Consider the following 10,220-nt stretch of genomic DNA (forward strand, 5'->3'; position numbering starts at 1 on the left):
GGAATTGCTTTCATCTTCAAGGCTCAGAAAATATCTTCCCCAGCCGTGACCAGTTCAGTATAGTATAAACTGGTTCTGGGCTCCTTTATCGTTTTATACTGTACATCCAGTCTCTGTGGATTAACGTCCCGATGGGTTACACAGGGGTTTGAGTAATGTGAGGTGGGAAAGCTTGGATGACTGAAGGATTGTGGGAGTGATGTTCAGAGGTCAGTCAGAGTAGGCTGACTCATGTTGATGAGGAGTTGGCTTTCCTACACTGTTTGTAAAATAAAAAAAAACCTATGTTTTGAAGTGGTATCAAAGCTACAACTTGTACTGATGCATTTAGTACACTTCTTAAACCACTTTGAATTTAACTATGATGAAGAAAGCTAAAACTATTAAAGGAATAGATCACCCAAAAATGAAAATCCTGTCATTAATTGCAAAGAAAACGAAAATAACAACTTTGCTCAACAATTTAATCCAAAATATCTTAATCTGTGTTCCGTAGATGAATGAAGGTCTTACGGGTTTAAAACGACATAACAGTGATTAAATAATAACAGAATCATTTTTGTGTGAACTATCCCTTTAATTAGACACAATTATTTGTTATTTCTTCCTGATTTTTTTTTACAAGAATTTTTGGGTGAACTGTCCCTTTAAATGAATGGAAACAAATATTAATTCATAACAATATCAAAATTATAGTTAATTATTTTAATAAGTTATTTGTAATTGTAGGTATTTTTAATTTGATTATATTCTGTTTTATACAATTTATTACAATATTTATTACAATATGTGTTGCTCAAAACAATGGTGCTTTTCATGTAAACTTCTACATTTTTGCTTTTTCATGAATTATTTTGTGTTTGAAAATATGCATTCAGGTGCAACTGCTTAAGTGTCTAATAGTCTGATTCAGATCTGATTTCTTTGTGACAACTTACCCCATATATGCATTAAAATTTGCACTAACGTTTATGTTGTAGTCATTTGTAGTAATTTATGTTGTAGTAATTTTGTTACATGCTTTTGTCATTTAATATATATTTTTTTACTTTTCCTTAAATATTTGTATTTAGCTTTATATGTATTTCAATTTTAGTTTAGTAATTTTGCTTCAAACTTATTTTATTAGTTTGTTTCCAAAGTTAACATTTTATTTGATTTTATTATATAATGAACAAATTTTAATAGATTTAGCTTTAGTTTAGTAAACAATAATAACTCTGACATACCTATTGATGCACATTAAATAAAATTACATTATGCACATTAAATAAAATTATTGATGCACATTAAATAAAAATTACATTTTTTATTTATTACTTGGACAAAAACAGTGAATATGTTTAATAACTTTTATAATCAACAATTTTAATAGATTTAGCTTTAGTTTTAGTGAACAATAATAACTCTGACATGCACTGCTATTAATGCATATTCATTTTTTGTTTTTTAATTGGACAAAAACAGCGATTATGTTTAATAACTTATTTTATAATGAACAATTTTCAATAGATATAGATTTAGTTTTAGTAAACAATTATAACTCTGACATACACCACTATTAATGCATGTTCAATTCATTTTTTAATTACTAGGACAAAAACTGTTAATTTAATGAATTTAATTACTTTTTTGTAGCTAAGTGTTTAAGATCTATTATGTGTCAATGGAGAAACTAACTTTCCAAAATAAGCCCACACTGAGAAATAATCACTAGAGTAAAAAGTACAACTTTTAGATTAAATAAATTGGTGAATAATAAATTCAGACATTGATGTGTAGACAGGACTGAATTCATAAACACATACACAAGCACACACACACACACACACACACACACACACACACACACACACACACACACACACACACACACACACACACACACACACACACACACACACACACACACACACACACACACACTGTAGTCAGACTTTTCAGTCACAGGAAAAGAGACTAAATGGCCACATAAAGAGACTCCCTGGAGAGGTAATGAAAAGGTAAAAAGGTAAGAGCAATTACACCTTTGTCATGTTCTCCTACACAGATTAGCCAATTGGACCGGTGCTGCTGACAAACATTAGACTGGTATCCATGGAACCGGTATTGTGTGTTTGTTCATGTGTCATCACTTCCTTTTTACTCACAAAAAATCCGTACGTAATGCCATATGAGAGCCATATAGGAGTTAGAGTGGATTCACAGCGGAGCCATATTTCCCAGCAAATCCATTCGAGGAAATCACTGAAACTTAAAGTGTAAATTGGCTCTTGCCGTATGTCTGTGCACTGATGAATTCTCTCTGTTGTATTATATGGTTAGAGGGCTCTAAATCATACAGGCGAGATGGGCATAATCACCTTGCTGGCTGCTTCCTGTCTTCTAACTATCAATTCCCTCTCTTGTCTCCATCAATTTTCCTCTCGAAATGCCTTCTTAGTCCGCTACCTCCCCTGTTCCTACCTCTGTCCGAGGAACCTTGGCTATCTGCACATTCACAGCCTCCTTTCTAAATGTTCCATTTGGTCTGTCAGACAATGATTTGGATCGAGGTTGGCGAGGTAATATCAAGACTCTTGCATCTCCTATCATGTGGCATAATTAAAGATTGCGCTCTTTGTCCAAAGTTATTAAATCGCAGGACCTTTCATGGTGACAGCCACCTCTCCTCTGGCTTTTCTGCCTGCCTCTCGCTTTAGATTAGGCCTTCCCTTTGTTGTTGCTGTGTTTCTATCGTGTCCCACCTTTTCATTTTCTCGCTGAGAAAAGCACAAAAGCAGAAATCAATCTATTCTTCAGAGCTAATCCGCCCAAGCATAGAAGAAATAAGAAACCTGAAGAGACTCCACGTATGTTGAGGAATGCAGCTCACACACGTTGTGAGAGTCCCTCTGGCTCAACATGATACAAAACTTGAGCTTCTCAACACTTAAATGCGCCTGAGGTCAGTGCTTAATCCACAGGGTATACGGCTATAATGAAAAACTGGCAGAGGTTTAGGAGGTCTTAAAAGTTTTAGAGACCAACAGACTTGAGATAAGAACGAGCTAACCGATTACCGAGCCAGGATAGTTGGCAGAGATAGTTCACCCAAAAATGAAAATTCTGTCATTAATTACTCACTCTCATGGCGTTCCAAACCAGTAAGACCTTTGTTCATCTTTTGAACACAAATAAGGATATTTTTGATGAAATCCGAGAGCTTAGACAGCAACACAACTGACACGTTCAAGCCCCAGAAAGGTAGTGAAGACATTGTTAAAAAGTCCATGTGATATTAGTGGTTCAAACGTGATGTTATTAAGCAATAAAAATACCTTTTTGTGCACAAAGAAAACAAAAATAACGACTTTCTTCTCTGTTCGATGCACATACACAACAGTACCACGACACATATATGTATTTGCCTTGCCTTGTATTTGCCTTGCCTAATATTTGTTCACATTTTGTTATGTTGCTGCCTTAACTGCTTTATTTTTTTTCTCACATCAGTCTACACTTCGTACATCATAATGGCAAAACAAAAAACATTTTTAAAAACCAAAACTGCAAATGATTCCATTGCATAAGTATTTATACCCTTATCTAGGACACTTGAAATTTAGCTCAAGAGCACTCATATCGCTTGCAGATGTTACTATACTTCAAGTGGAGTTAACCTGTGGCAAATTCAATTGAATGGCTATGATTTGGAAAAACACACATCTTAATAAAAGGTCTAACAGCTGAGAATGCATATCAGAGCAAAAACCAAGCCCTGAGGTAAAAAAAAAAACTGCCTGCAGAGCTTATAGCAAAGATTGTATCAAGCAACACATCTGGGGAAGACTTCAGAAGAGAATTCTGCTGCATTGAAGGTTCACAAAAGCATGTAGTCTCCATTACCCTTAGTGGAATAAGTTTGAAACAACTAGGACTTTTCCTATAGCTGGCCTCCTGGCCAAACTGAGCAATCGATGGAGAAGGGCTTTGGTTAGAGTGCACCAATAACCTGATGGTCATTCTAGTTGAACTTTATGGTCATATATGCAGATGGGAGAAACTTACAGAAGGACAAACATGACTGCAACACTCCGCCGATTATGGCAGTGTGGCAAGACTCAATCCTATCATCAGTGAAGACACACGAAAACCCACTTGGAATTAGCAAAAAAAGCACCTAAAGGACCCTCACCTGTAGAGAACCTCAGACTGGGCAGAAGGTTCAACTTCAACAGAACAATGACCCCAAGCACACAGCAAGAGTGGCTTATAGACAACTCTGGGAATGTCCTTGAGTAGCCCAGCCAGAGCCTAAGCTTGAACCCAATCAAATATACTGGAGAAACCTGAAAATCTGCCACTGCCCCCATACAATCTGACACAGCTTGAGAGGTGAACAGGTAAGGAGAAGAATGGCAGATTATTGCCAAATTATCAAATCATACCCAAAAAGATGCTGTAAAGGTGCTTCAGCTAAGTCCTGAGGTAAGGGTATGAATATTTATGCAACATACTTATTTCAGTTTTTTTATTTTGTAATAAATTTACAAAGTTGTGACAATTCTGCTTTTGCTTTGTCTTTATAATGTATAATGTGTAGACTGATGTTGAAAAAATAATTTGAGGCAGTTTAACATAAGGCAGCAAAATAAAGTGTGAAAAAAATGAAGTAGTATGAATACTTTCGCAAAGCACTGTATATATATATATATTGTGTGTGTGTGTGTGTGTGTGTGTGTGTGTGTGATTTATTTGTCATACATAAAGTAAAAAGTGATGACTAAATTTAAAGATTGTGAATAACCTTACAAGACGATGTTTGAGTGTGTAATTACTAAAAGTAGGCACTCATTTAGAATAATTTGAACTCATGTGTGAGAACCTATTTTGCGGCCATTCGCTTGTAATTTGTAAGCAATTATTTGTGATTGAGCCCTAATGACTGTAGACCACAAGGAAGTGCCAGCATTATCCAGTCGTGTAAAATGAATCACTAAAAAAGGTGGAAGAAAATGTGTTAACGCTAAAGACTTGGGGGAATCATGTAATGCAGTTTTCGCCCATTTAACAGTTGGAGGAGATTTAGGATCCATGGCAGAATCAATGCAGAGAGGATAAAGTGCTTTCGTTGTCCACACAGCCTGAAGATCAGTGTAAACATTACGGGCATTTAGCCGTCTAATGATTGCGCGAGGGGGTGTATTTTAGCTCGGTGCTGAGAGGCGCTCCGTCTTGCTTGACTCAAATGACATGGATGGCCTCATTAAGATGGAGTAATGACTTCATGGCAGAGGGCATGCGCTGAGATGTTATTCTTTCCAATTATCGCTTTCAGTAACAGAAGATTTTAAAATGAACATTCCTGTCTGAAAACAGGAACAGGTTAGAGCCAGCATTTCCCGCACCGTTTCATTTCTAAAGGTAATCAAAAGGCAGACTGCCTTTGTGTAGCGGCGAGCGGATATGATCAATACCAGAATATGAGGTCACTAGTCTCCAGTGGACTAATGATGCATTCAGCAGCTACTCTATCCTCTGCTGCGCTTTACATCACACTGCCCATGCTACACATTCCACATGCTACTTTAATAAACGACAAAACAAATAATAACAATGTAGCATTATTTACAAAATTAGTACATACTGTCATGAAATAATGTTAACTATGCTTTCACATGAATACAAACAGTCAATTATAATGCAAGGAAAATGTATTCTTTGACCTTCTAAGCTGTATATAAAAAAGGCCTGCATGTTGACTTTTTTTTTAAACTAAGGTTGAATGTTAAACTGAAGTTTTCAATCTGAAGCATCTTGTGGACAAAATAATAGCAGGAGCTCACAGCACATCAGACCTGAAATAAATAAAAAAAACAATTCTCTATTGCCATCTGAAGCACTATTGAAACGTGATATAAATTAGCAATATCACACAAGTAGATGTGAGGCTGTATATTGGCACTGCTGTGATTTGGCCATAGGCACGAGGCCACAGGTGTGGCACTCTTTTGTGCAGAACTACTTTCTTCCAGTATGGATTCAAATCTCAGTTTGACAGTTTAACAGCTGAGCCCAAACCTCTGTTACTAATTCCAAAACGTCACTATAGAACTAGTAATGAAGGAACATTAAGTTGCTTCATTGAAAGCTTATTGTATTCCTGAATGAAAAGCTCAATGTATTATGTTTTATGAGAGAGAGATGGACTAAGCGATTGTGCTTACCTGCATCTGATATGTTGCATTCATTCTTCATATTCACGATGAAACATTAGTTTGAATGTCTGCTGAGGAAAGCGATATCTTTGTCATAACATTAATATCCTTAATATCATCTGTTAAGGGTAATTTATAATAATAATTTAATCAGACCAAATACTGCCCATTAGATTCACTCAAAACAAATTATATCTCATGTTTAACCACTATAGAGACATTAGAGCCAGAGGTAAATTCTAGAAGATCTGGTTCATGAGTGCAGAACAGCCGCTGATGATCCAGAGCTCTTATTTTCAAATTTGATGCAAATTTTCAAATAGACATTATCTTTATTAACAAACTGCATATTTGAAGTATAAACAAGTATATTCTTACCTGAAATCCTCTTAAAACTACATACAGTGACACAAAAACAGTAATATTTATAAAATTACACTGGATTTGGGTGTCCGCCATGACACTCACTGTAAGAAGTACTGCAAGCAGAGTGATATGATTACAAACCTTGAAATGGCTGTTGGAGTTCTGATATCACTCCAATATAGCACTCTTATTAGACAATCAGATTCTAGGACCAGAAAGAACTGTTGTATAAACTGAAGTATTTATTAGGCTGTTATAGCATTTTAATGGTTCATTATACTATTATATTGGAATAATTAAGATTAAAAAAAGTGTATTATGCTCATTAAGTATTTATTTGTTCAAAATACAGTTAAAACAGCAATATTGCATCAGCAAAATTTAGCACTGCATCATAACATTACATATATAAATATACAGTCGTGACCAAAAGTTTTGAGAATTACATAAATATTGGAAATTGGAAAAGTTGCTGCTTAAGTTTTTATAATAGCAATTTGCATATACTCCAGAATGTTATGAAGAGTGATCAGATGAATTGCATAGTCCTTCTTTGCCATGAAAATTAACTTAATCCCGGAAAAAAAAAAAAACTTTCCACTGCATTTCATTGCTGTAATTAAAGGACCTGCTGAGATCATTTCAGTAATCGTCTTGTTAACTCAGGTGAGAATGTTGACGAGCACAAGACTGGAGATCATTATGTCAGGCTGATTGGGTTAGAATGGCAGAATTGACATGTTAAAAGGAGGGTGATGCTTGAAATCATTGTTCTTCCATTGTTAACCAAGGTGACCTGCAAAGAAACGCGTGCAGCCATCATTGCGTTGCATAAAAATGGTTTCACAGGCAAGGATATTGTGGATACTATGATTGCACCTAAATCAACAATTTATAGGATCATCAAGAACTTCAAGGAAAGAGGTTCAATTCTTGTTAAGAAGGCTTCAGGGCATCCAAGAAAGTCCAGCAAGCGCCAGGATCGTCTCCTAAAGAGGATTCAGCTGCGGGATCGGAGTGCCACCAGTGCAGAGCTTGCTCAGGAATGGCAGCAGGCAGGTGTGAGCGAATCTGCACGCACAGTGAGGCCAAGACTTTTGGAAGATGGCCTGGTGTCAAGAAGGGCAGCAAAGAAGCCACTTCTCTCCAAAAAAAAAACATCAGGGACAGATTGATCTTCTGCAAAAAGTATGGCGAATGGAATGCTGAGGACTGGGGCAAAGTCATATTCTCCGATGAAGCCTCTTTCCGATTGTTTGGGGCATCTGGAAAAAGGCTTGTCCGGAGAAGAAAAGGTGAGCGCTACCATCAGTCCTGTGTCATGCCAACAGTAAAGCATCCTGAGACCATTCATGTGTGGGGTTGCTTCTCATCCAAGGGAGAGGGCTCACTCACAATTTTGCCCAAAAACACAGCCATGAATAACAATCTTCCAACAATCCAACAACAGTTTGGTGAAGAACAACGCATTTTTCAGCATGATGGAGCACTGTGCCATATGGCAAAAGTGATAACTAAGTGGCTCGGGGACCAAAGCGTTGAAATTTTGGGTCCATGGTCTGGAAACTCCCCAGATCTTAATCCCATTGAGAACTTGTTGTCAATCCTCAAGAGGCGGGTGGACAAACAAAAACCCACTAATTCTGACAAACTCCAAGAAGTGATTATGAAAGAATGGGTTGCTATCAGTCAGGATTTGGCCCAGAAGTTGATTGAGAGCATGCCCAGTCGAATTGCAGAGGTCCTGAAAAAGAAGGGTCAACACTGCAAATACTGACTCTTTGCATAAATGTCATGTAATTGTCGATAAAAGCCTTTGAAACGTATGAAGTGCTTGTAATTATATTTCAGTACATCACAGAAACAACTGAAACAAAGATCTAAAAGCAGTTTAGCAGCAAACTTTGTGAAAACTAATATTTGTGTAATTCTCAAAACTTTTGGCCACGATTGTACAGTCTTGAAGAGCCTTAGAAACTACTTTTAAAAAACAGTAAAAAGGTTAAATGGAACCCAGGATATTAACACTTGTATGGCTTAATATAACATAAATATATTATTTTTTTTAATCCACATTATTTTATACATAATTTCAGACTATGGGGGAGGTGCATTATTTCGATGACATGAAATGGTTTCACTCAGTGCTACCTATTGCTATTTTTACCACAACACAAGACACAAGAATACACAAGTCAGAAAATAAACTACTGATCCCATGCCACATTGTTCGGCTTTTCCTTGTAATTTTCAGTCAAAGGGCAACAAATGAAGCAATATAAGTCTTCACTGCTTTCCAAGCAAAAAGAGGAGAAAAGAATGGGAAGATGCCTGTGGACAAAGAAAACTTGCTAAGGACTCCACTTAAGCCCTGATGCCTTTGAAGCTTTTAGTAGATCACAGCTAATGAATAAGCTTACAAATGGCAGAGATGAGAAATTAGATGCAATTCTTGCAGAATGTAAACATGCCAACAATTGTCATGACACACAGCCACTGAAGGAGATTGTCAGCATAGATTTCACTTGATATTGTGTGAAAAAATCGATGGTTCGGCATTTGGTTTAAGCCTATGCTTCCACCACGTATAAGCTCTTTCAGCAGCTGTGCTCATCGTGTCAGTATTTTAGTTATGTATTCTGGGTTGTGTTGTGGTAAAAAAGTAGCAACAGGTAGTGCCAGTAGCTCACTGAGTGCAACCATTTTACATCATCGAAATATGTCAAAAACGATTAGGACTTTTTAATATAATGTATTTATGGGTTTTCTACTACATACTTCAGTAAGATACATCATTTATGTTATATTAAGTCATACAAGTCTTTAGTTATTCCAAACATTTGACAGGTAGTTGAAATTACTTGTACAGCCAATATATACACAGTCAAGCACGAAGTTATTCATACCCATGGCAAATTCTGACTTAAAGTTACTTTTATTCAACCAGCAAGGTTTTTTTAGACTGGAAATGACACAGGCTTCTCCCAAAAGATAATAAGACGATGTACAAAAGGCATCATTGTGGAAACAAATATTTCTCAGCTGTGTGAGTGGCATGTCCAAAATTATTCATACCCTTTGCAAACTGTCACAGTCTATAGGAAAATCCAAAGTTCTTTACCATTCCAAATAGTCCAAGCTGTTCTAAAGCATCCTAATTACCCTGATTCATTGGGAACAGCTGTTTTAACCCTTTGAGCGGTACGGTCCCACATATGGGATTCTAATTTCTGTGCCCCTGGGAGTACGGTCCCACATATGGGATTTAGAAGGTTTGACGACAGTGACGTCACGCAACAGCCAAATTCAAACTACGCTTTTTTTAGGTTTTAGGTTCACCAGCCACTTACTTGCATGTATTTTGGGAGAACAGATGAATTTGAATTTAACAGAACGGATGAATTTATGTGCTGTAAATCCGGCTGACAGTACTCTCTGAATGGCAGCGCAAACAAACATGGCGGCGCCCATCTCACGTTATAGATCACGATCCAGAGCATTTATATAGGGTTTGAAACGACGAAACACACTAATTCACACATATTTGTGAATCGGAATATCAGATAGTTCATGACATGGTAAGCAAGTGTATGAGTATTTTGAATAAAAAAGGAAAATGAAATAAAAGCGATCTATCTGTCATACAGTGTTATT

Source organism: Garra rufa, chromosome 9 (genome assembly GCF_049309525.1).
Source record: "Garra rufa chromosome 9, GarRuf1.0, whole genome shotgun sequence".
Taxonomy (NCBI): domain Eukaryota; kingdom Metazoa; phylum Chordata; class Actinopteri; order Cypriniformes; family Cyprinidae; genus Garra; species Garra rufa.